This window comes from Phascolarctos cinereus, unplaced genomic scaffold, assembly GCF_003287225.1.
Source record: "Phascolarctos cinereus isolate Bilbo 61053 unplaced genomic scaffold, phaCin_HiC Scaffold_2;HRSCAF=192, whole genome shotgun sequence".
Lineage (NCBI taxonomy): Eukaryota > Metazoa > Chordata > Mammalia > Diprotodontia > Phascolarctidae > Phascolarctos > Phascolarctos cinereus.
This window is the reverse complement of record NW_027555625.1, coordinates 333651366-333661507: the sequence shown is the minus strand read 5'-3', so window position 1 is coordinate 333661507 and position 10142 is coordinate 333651366. Positions and strand designations below refer to the sequence as shown.

Sequence of the window (10142 nt, the reverse complement as noted above, 5' to 3'; positions counted from 1 at the left end):
CAGTAATATCTAACACTTCATAACTCCATTTGGAGTTTTCTTGGCAAAGATACTGAAGTGGTTTTCCATTTCCTTCTCCACCTTATTTTATAAATGAGGAAACTGAGGCTAAAAGAGTTAAGTGACTTGACCAGAATCATATAGCTAGTAAGTGTCTGAGGCCAGATTGAGTTCAGATATTTCTGTCCACAAGCCTGTAGCTCTATCCACCACACCACCTAGTGTCCCCGTGCAATTATTAGGATGTTCATAAGGGAAAGAATATAAGAATTTCAAATCCATTGCATTCATTCAGGGCTTTATACTTTCTCAAACACTTTTTGACCTACTACATAATTAGTGTCCCTTTTGAAATAAATAAAACAAAAGTTGCTATGTCCATTTTGCAAATGGGCAAGCTCAAGTCCAGAACAGAGCAGTAGTTACTCCCAGCTCATACAGCTGAGGACAGAGCCATGACTGAGGCTTGGGTCTTCTTCCACTAAATGCTCTGGTGAAAATGCTCTAGAAATCAGCTAGTGCTAGATAAGATATCACAAAGGAGGACCCAGGTCTCCATCAGTATCAGAAAGATGGGAATGATGAGGAAAAAAAGATTTAAGAGAAAAGAATATTTGCTAATTATGGACCCAATATTCTAGAGGACACAGAGAATGGGATAGGCAGATCTGGAGCAGGACACTGAGTGGAGGTAAGATGGAGGCAAGAAGGGCTGAGGTTACTGAGAGTGAGGGAACAGAAAATTAAGGATTATGCAATAAACAGAATGCAATAATTCTCATAAATTCATAAAAGAAGAAATATTAAACATATAAATATAATTTTAGAAGATCCTTGAAAAAAGAGTTCAAATTCAAAATAGACTGAATAATTTAATGCAAAAATATTGGTTGTTCAGAGAACAAATCATAGAAATAGGGTATAATTTCATCAAAGAAAATTACAACAATAAGACAATATAACAAAATATTTGAGGATAGCCAAATCAGTCTTTAGGAGAAATTTTATGTATTTAAACACTTTCACCAATAAAAGAAAAACACATAGATGAGTCAAGACAGAGAACAAAAAAAATTAGCATTAAATTTTTAAAAAGCAAGTAATGAGAAAAACAGAAATTCTGAACAGCCCTTAGGAAATTAACAAAATTGGAAGAAAAAATGTGCCTTAAATTAGGTAAATAACTTTCAAACATTCCTGTGGAAAAGACTAGAGCTGAGTAGAACCCTTAACATTTAAACACAGGAGTCAATACAAACCTACAAAGGTAAATATATTTTCAGGCAACTGAGGGGAACTAAATCACGGGTTCTTATCATTTTTGTGTCGTGAACCCCTTTGGCAGTCAAGTGAGCCTCTGGACCTTTTCCTAGAGTGCTGTCCTTAAATAGATAAAATAAAATATATGAGATTACCAAGAAAATAAATTGCATGAAATTATTTTCCTTAACTAAACCCATAGATTCCATTAAAATCTAGTTTGAAAATTCCTGGACTACATGTTGATAAAGAAGCTACATTTTAATTAGGGAAGAAGAAACAAATGTCTCTTCAAAATCTTAACATCTTCAACATCACAGAGGTAACTAAGGAATACAGAAGGCCTGTGGGTACTTTCCTTCTGTGTTGATGAGAGCAAAGAAAAAGCAGGAAAAGATAAAACACTAGGAAAGAAAAGAGGGAGAAGAGTGAAATTTGCTATTTCTCAAAATTGAGGTACATGAGAAGAAGGGTCTCCAGACTTAGAAGAATGAGTTGTAGGTAGTAGGCATCACATGAGCCTCATCTGAACCAGACACTAAAGAGCTGAGTAGGAAGGGAGAGAGAGACAGACAGACATACAGACAGAAACAGAGACAGAGACATTGAGAGAGAGACAGAGAGAGACAGAGACAGAGACATTGAGAGGGAGAGAGATTTAGTATAGAAAAACATTAAGTTCAAAATTGAAACATACCAACATTCGAGGGAGTGGGGGCAGGGGAAGTTGTTTAGAGAGATTAAAAAGGAAAGTAGAAATGAAGGAGGAATAGCCACAAGGAAAGCACATTTCAGAGGGTGGATTGTAAAGGGGAAAATAAAACAAAAGAAAGAAACATTAAAAAGCAGTGACCAAGATCTGGGAAAGGGGAAGAAAAGAGGAGCAGTGGAAGGGAAGGATTCAGTTCAGTTACAGATCAGTTGCATTAATCACACTTCTCTTTAACTATCTCCTTCATCTTTCTAAAGAGGGGTAGAAAGGAAAAGTAGAAGAGGATAGCATCTTAGTACCTAAATGATAAGTTAATTAAATCTGGGAAAAATAAAGAGGAAAACTATAATAATAAAACTATAATAACAAACCTCAATGTACCCCCTTTCAGTCTAGTCAAAATTAAACAGCAACAACAACAAAAAGCTAAATAAGAAAGAAATTAAGAATCTAAATACTGCTGGCTTGACTGGGTATTATAGCACTCTTTTCACCTGGCATGGTACTCTTTTCAACAAAAGTAAAGACTCAGACTAAGGTCTAGAAATGGCCAATTTTAGACTCTGACTCTCTCAGAGTCTTCTTTTTGAAGTCTGTCACTTCCAATCAGGAATTTGGGAGAAATATGGGTCCTCTAGACTTTTTCCATATTTCTCACCAGCTTTTGAACTTCTCTAGAACTTTCCATTATGTCTTCCTCCCCCAGAAACTCATCACTGGGAAATCTTATTACCCTGCAAGATTGAATCATCTTGGTCCAACCATCTCATCAACCCCCTCTGCACCCTTGCTGGGACATCTGACTAGAGGGGCAGGGCCCTGAGCTCCTGGAAAAAGCATAGTTTTTATCCACATTTCCCTCCCAGCCCACGCCTGATCTCCTCTCTGCCTCTCATGAGGTTGCTCAGCAGCCTGGCCTGTGGGGCCACCCTGGGGCTGAGGGCAGGCAGAGGCCCAGCGCGGAAGGGGCAGGAGCAAGTAGCACTGAGGCCCCAGGCCAGCCTTGCTCAAGCTTCTCCATCCTGCCTGGGAAAACTGAAGCATCCCAGGGCCAAGCTGGCTAGGGTGCCCTGCCAGGAGGCCCCTGCTCTTCCCATACCTTCCCATCCCCTCTCCTCCATCACCCCCTCCCACCTGAGACTGTGATTTGGGGGGAGGGTGTGGTGTGGGACCCCCTGGCCTAGCTGAGAGAGGGGACCATTGTCATCTCATTTTGTCCTCAAGCCTCCCTGCCACCATGATACAGAGAGGAAACTGAGGCACACGGAGGAAAGGAAGTGCTTGGGGACTCCCACCTGGGAAGTGGGGGCTGAAAGAAACCCTCAAGCATGGGATGAAAAACTTCCCTAACATCCATGTTGATAAAGCTAATTATTTGACTTAGCAAGGCTTCATCTTTCCTGACAACCCTCCATATGACAAGGGAACCTTCAGAATTAAAATCAATTTCCCAGCAAAGTCTCCATTCAAACCACCTAAGATCATTTTTAAAACAAAGATCTACCACCCTAACATCCATGAAAAAGAGCAGGTCTGTCTGCCAGTAATTAGTGCTGAAAACTGCAAGCCAGAAACCAAAACTGACCAAGTTATGCAGTCCCTCATAGCACTGGTGAACGACCCCCAGCCTGAGCACCCCTTGCTGGCTGACTTAGCTGAACAGTACTTTAAGGACCTTGAAGAATTCTATCAGAATGCTGAAGAGTTAACAAAGAAATGCAGGGAAAACCTACCTGTGGACTAAATCTTCCATGATTGATTCCAAGCAGTGCCAGCATAGACTTGGAACAAGGCATTTCCAACACACTACAACCAGGAATCTTTGGGAAATTAACACAGGACACCTCCTGGTGTTAACTTAAGGCAGTTACTAATTTTCTTAATCAAAAGTGGTCTAGGTAAACCTGTAAAGAAAGGATTAAAAATTTAAGATGTTCTAGTTCTGATTCCTTTGTTTTAAAAATCACTACTTCAAAAAAATAAACATTTTTTTAAAAATCACTGCTTCAATCTACCTTAAAAAAGTAATAAAAAATCCTGGCTCAGATCAAGGTTCCCTCTCCACCCACAAGCTTATGTTTATGGTGATCACCCCAATTATTCTTCCAGGTTTCCTGCAAGGTCTGTATGATCTGTTACTCTAAGAGGAAATTCTGCTGATTTCATGCTTTTGGGAAACCAGACTACTGTTAAGATTACTTGTGACAAGACTCAGGAGTCTGGTGAATATCCCTTCATTTCTGGTTCTTAGCTCTAGGTTAACTTTTTCATAAGCAAGTCATTCACATGTTAGTTAGAATTTGTTTGCTGTTTCCTGCATTCATACAAGCTAATTTCACAATTAAGGTGGTTTCCTGCCTATATTATAATGCTGATACACAGAGACAGAGCACAGAATAGTTGCTCACTTGGGATCACTTCACTCCACTCACTTTGCCAATACTTACACCATGAAGACAGCAGCTGTATGCCTGTTCCTGATGCTGACACTGATATCCATCTTCCACAAGTATATCTTTCCTGACCCAGCCCTAACCCCTGTCCTCTTACAATGATTCACCCAGACAGTCCCAGGATAAAAACATGTGAGAAGTGGGCATGCTTCCTGTTCAGAATGACAGCTTTAAAAAGAAATATATTTACTTTTTTGGATCTGCCAAGAGAAATCATACAATATCAGGGCTGGAAGAGACCTTAGGAGACAGATCTGAGATTATAAGTGCTTGAAGGGACCTTAGAACATACAAAATTGAAGGTTGAAGGATTATAGACTATAAAATGTTGGCATTGGAAGAAATCATTAAAAATGTACCTTTAGAGATGAAATGGAATTTTGAAGTTACTAAAAGAACTACAAATTGATTTAGTATATGGAATCCAGTCTGTTAGAAATATAACAGATCCTAGAACATAGAATTTTAAACTTGAAAGGGTCTTGAGAGTTTACTTAATAAATTCCCTTCGCTTTAAAGAGACAGAAAATGAGGCATGGTGAAAGTAGAAGAAAGAAGTTACTTCCTTCCATTACATTAAATGGAGTTTCTTGTCACATTAGAGGAAAGAATTTCCTAAGAGCAAGGGAATGAGCATTGTTGGGTCATTCAAGATGTCATGGTGCTTAATACTTTTTCTTTCTTTATTTCTATTCCAGATGTGGAGTTAGTCTCAGAAGAAAAAGTAAGTCTTCTCTTCTTCAACATCAAACCTTTTTGATATTGCATTCCTATCTTGTAATGACATTGCAATTCACATAAAAGTGGCCCCAAATTTAAATTATTTTGAAAGAAGACGAGAACAAAATTTATTTAATATTGAGGCTTATTCCCTGATGGAATTCTGGGTCAGCCTTCAGTGGACTTTTTTTCAGCTGTAAATTTTAAAGTTATGCCTTGGATGAACAGAAACCAAGTCCAAAATGCCAGAAGTCAAGAGTATATCCAGACAAGATAGGTAAAGCTCAAGGTCATAAATCAGAAAGCAGTATTATTGGGTCTCCTATTCTAGAAACATCCTCTACCAATGTAGATCAACACATAGGCTGTAATTTATAGATGTTGAAGGTTGTCAGAATCACAAGAGTTGGTAAAATACTTGTCAGTATGATTATACAACCAATATAAAAGAAGCAGAGCTAGCACCTAGGTCTTCCTGCCTCCAAAGCTGACCATCCATCTCTTCTGCCATTCTGTCTCCTACTCTGCATCTTCTAGATGGTGAATAAATAAATGTCTGTTGAATAGAATATTGGATTTCTGGAGATCAGAGCTCCTCATGCCTCCACGACTATGAAATACAGGGCAAGGGTTGGGGGAGGGGGGAATTGGTCTCAGGGGTTCTATGTGAAGAATGTAAGTATGATTTTCACAGTATTTCCTTACCATTTTCCTTTACAGACCCAGACACCTAAGCATCTCCAAGCTTTTAGAAACTTGACTGTGTAAAAATCATATGACCCAAGAAGGTGATAATGTTAATTACTGATTTTTCAGGTTGTTGGTGAAGGTTATGAAAAACTGACACCAGGAGAGTACCAACCATGTACTCTAGAATATTACCAATGTGTGGCTCTGATGGGAAAACATATCCCAATAAATGTACTTTCTGTAATGCTGTTAAGTAAGTACAGACATCAAATGGAAGGGAAAAAAGTTAGTAGGGACAGGGTTAGGGGTGGGGCAGAATTCAGTAGTTGATACAATGTAGACACATTCTTGAATGATATGAGACCAGGGAGTGAGAAAACATTGTTCCATTCCCTTAAAGCTTACCCCAACAATACATACCAGCAGTTCTCCTACTCAGATGATTCACACTCCTCTCTGCCACATTTACTCCCTCCATTACCCTTCCCTTCCTCTATATGTACTGGTATGCCCACATTATACACAAGAAAGCTAAGGCATAAAGCAGGAAAAAGAAGTATCTAAAGATATAATGGTAGGGAGAGACAAAGCCAAGATTTGAACCCAGTGCTCTTTCCATGACACAATGTAACCTATAGGGCTGACTTCAACACTTGGGGCCTGTGTTCCCATGTGAATAGAATTAGTTACATGCTTCTGTAGTTTGCCTGCATATGTATAAAATTAATGTATAAAAGCAGTTGGACAGTATAATTCACTTATTTCTTCCAGAGTCAACAATCATGTTCACAATTCCTTCCAGAGTTAACAATCATGTTTTTATAAATGTATGAACTAAGTGCATACCTTTGGACAAGTCAATCAAATTCTCAATGGCCATTTTTCATCTACAAGATCAGACGATTCCATGAATCCTGTCAGCTCTGACATGCTACAGCTCTAACCCTTCTCCATAAAGGCATCCATAGTTGTTCACATATCCTCTCCTTCCCACTCATGACTCATCCTATTCATCTTTTCAAATACTAAACAGAGGAACACACATGTTTGTGTGACAAAAAGTGTATAAGAGTTTTCGTCATATTTTTATCTCTGTTCATCATGTTTCTTTCAAGTGATTTATGTCTTCTTGTAGATTAGTACTTTTGACTTTAGACTTTAATATGTTTCTGCACCTCCACTAAAGAGGTGCCTGATGCCTCATTGTGGCATGGAGGTAGCCCTGGATTCTCAAAGCTATATCAGGTGTGTGCAAGTTTGTGGTGAGGTCTAACCAATGCAGAAAGTCTTCCAGCATGAGCACAGTGACAGACTTTTTTTCTGTCATTAAGAGACTTGCCTACCTAATTTTAAAAATTATAACCAGATAATCACAACCAGAAGGTTATCCACAGGGTGGTGAAATTTCTTGGGTCACAGCAATTCATCAATACTAGAAGGAGTTGAAATCTACTTGAGTGTAAAAATTCCAGAAATTTGAAGAATTGGCATTTATGACTCCTAGTAAAAATGAGGTGTAGTGAAGTAAAGATCTGATATCGATTGACTGATAAACAAGCATTAGCTAAGGCCATTTTAATAGATATAGTACATGACTTCAGAAGTCAGACAGTGAAGCATGTCTGCTGTGTCTCCACAGAGTGCTGGTGGGCTCTCAGTGTGAAATGAGATCTATATTTTAAGATATGCAGAACATGTCAATTTGTTTGGGATTTTGTTATTGTTGTTGTTTCTTTGTTTCCTGTACTAATTTATTATGAGGGAGAGTTCTATTGCTAGAGAGAGGGTTGAGTAGTGGAGAGACATTGAATAATGGTAATGATGGGGTTTCTCTTAATAGCATAAATTAAATGTTTTAAGGATAAGAAGAGTAAATTTTATGAGGAAATTTGGAATAAAAACAGCAACATAGTATTACATAAACATGGAATCTCAGCATCAGAAGGGATATCAGAGACCCCCCCAATCCTTCTTTTTACCCAACGCATGAATTACCCAATGCATCTCCATATCATCACCTTACTTCTGTTTAAACACTGCTTATGACAGGAAGCTCATCACCTCCCCAAACAGCCTGTTCCATTGTCCCCTGCTCTGAAGAAAAGAGGAAGTTGGAGTAGTTAATATCAAAGGTCATTTCTACATTCTGAAGTTTGACATCAGAAAATGGGCTTGTGTATTAGTGATGCTCATTTAACTTTCTTTTCTTGTTCCATAGGCAGAGCAATGATAAAATCAAATTTCACCTGAGGGGAAGTGTTGAATTAGAGTATCAGTTCTGAAATGTCCTCCAGTGCTTTTCATTCCTTCTAGAAGGTAATGTACGAGACATCTCTAATTTCCAGAGGATTCTCCTTCAGAATGATGGTTCTTCAACCTCACTTAGGGTGTTACTTATTGAATAAATGAAAACTCACTGGATTTTTTTGTCTGAATTCTCTTAATTGGAGAGATAAACAGGAAACCTGAGATAAGTAAGATATCAAATGTCATAACAGGATTGGAATTGGGAATATCCCACCTATAAAAGACTTGGTATAGGTCAGGAGAGAGGCAGAACATGTTTACTGGCTTCAAAACTATCAAGGAATTAGGTCTTTTTCTGCTTAGCCTCAAAGGGCAAGGTTAAGACAAACTGACTAGGGCGGGGGGTTACTTTTAACAAGGAGAAGAATTTCAGCTTGATGCAAAAAACTCCCTAACAATTAGAGTCACTGAAGAGTGGAATTTCTGCCCAGGTGGGAATGACCTTTTGTAACTGGAATTTTTCAAGGAAATACTAGATGATCATTCATTGGGGATTCTTTAGAGGATATTTCTGCTATTTCAATGATGGTTTGGAACTTCAAGAAATTCACTGAAATTTTTCAGCTCTCCACTCCTCAAAAATGTTTTACTAAAATTGAAATAGATGAAGGAAATATTAAGGTTCATCCGTTGAGAATCAAACCTCAAGATAAAGAATCTAGAAGAAGCTTCTGTGGGAAGATAAGACAATTCCCTTGCACAAAGGAAGGCAAAACATGCAAGGAGGATTTCTTCATGTTGGAGGGCGTCTGTGTGACTGAAATTATTGTTATTAGTATGAGTATATGTATGTGTGTATGTGTGTATGTGTATATATATATATATATATATATATATATATATATATATATATATATATGCATGTGTGTGTGTGTGTATGATGTGGGAAGCATCTTAGAACACTGGCTTTGATTCTTGGATCTCGAGACCAGATCTATACCAATCTAACCCTCTCTCGAAGTGAGCCATGCCATTATATGCTGGAGAAAACAGGGCATCTGAAATGAGAGTTGGAATCCTGCCTCTACAATTCATTGTCTATGTGAGTTAGACAAAGTCAATAAATCTCTCTTGGCCTCATTTTCCTCCTTGAGCAAATGAAATGTTTGGATTAGATAATCCAATAAGATTTCCTCAATCGTTAAATCTATGATCTATATGACCTAAAAAGGAGCCTCTGGGAGCATATTTGTCATCTGTGTTTCACTATTTAAAGCCTATGTGTCTGAGTTGCCATTGGCAAAACTGCTCAGGGTTATTGCCACTGCACCCATTTAACATCTGGGGGCACACATCATGGGACCAACAAAATAGAGAACTAAATATTTTCACCAGTCCTTATGTACTCTCAGAAACTCCCCAAAATAGGAATTATGCCAAACCAATCAATTAATTGCTGCTTTCTCCACAAGCCAAGATGATAATGTGGCTTAAGGTCTTCCTTACATGTAGCATAAGGTGTCAGTGTGTCCTCTAGGGAGGTACAATAGACATTTCTACCCTGTTCTCTCATCATCCTTCTCCAAGGGAGACTTTATTCCCTACTGGGAAGAAAAGCAACAGGTTGAGGCCAGAAATTTGACCACTCTGTTCTCTTTAAGGAAAGGAGGTGCCAGGCTAGAATTGAATCTACTTGCTCTCTTAAATATTGTTAGTGTAGGGGATGTGGTTTTCAGGATCAAGTTAAACTTCTCATCACCGTTCATTGTTGGGGGAAGCAAAGCAGTACCCCAAGATTTATACCCGAGTCTTGACCACTCATGCAGGCACAGAGCATTGATTTCCATCAATTAGGAGATGCAGTATCCCAATAGGTAATGAGACTTGGGTAACTGTAATAATCCTACCTAGGTAACAGCCTTACAACTTAATAATAAAAAGTCTAATTTCTAATTGACTCATTCACCATAACTTCCCATATGAGCATCAACCTTCTGATAGGGCACATAACCTGACTCTGAAAGAAAAAGAGCAGGAAGTTCATGGGAGCTCAGATTGCA

At 38.5% G+C, this 10142-nt stretch overlaps 2 pseudogenes; both read left to right on the top strand.

The window, feature by feature from the left end:
* Positions 1-3287: 3287 nt before the first annotated feature.
* LOC110216675 (ubiquitin-conjugating enzyme E2 L3 pseudogene) lies at positions 3288-3716 on the top strand (annotated as a pseudogene).
* Positions 3717-4422: 706 nt separating this feature from the next.
* On the top strand, positions 4423-8117 carry LOC110216674 (serine protease inhibitor Kazal-type 9-like; annotated as a pseudogene).
* Positions 8118-10142: the final 2025 nt, after the last annotated feature.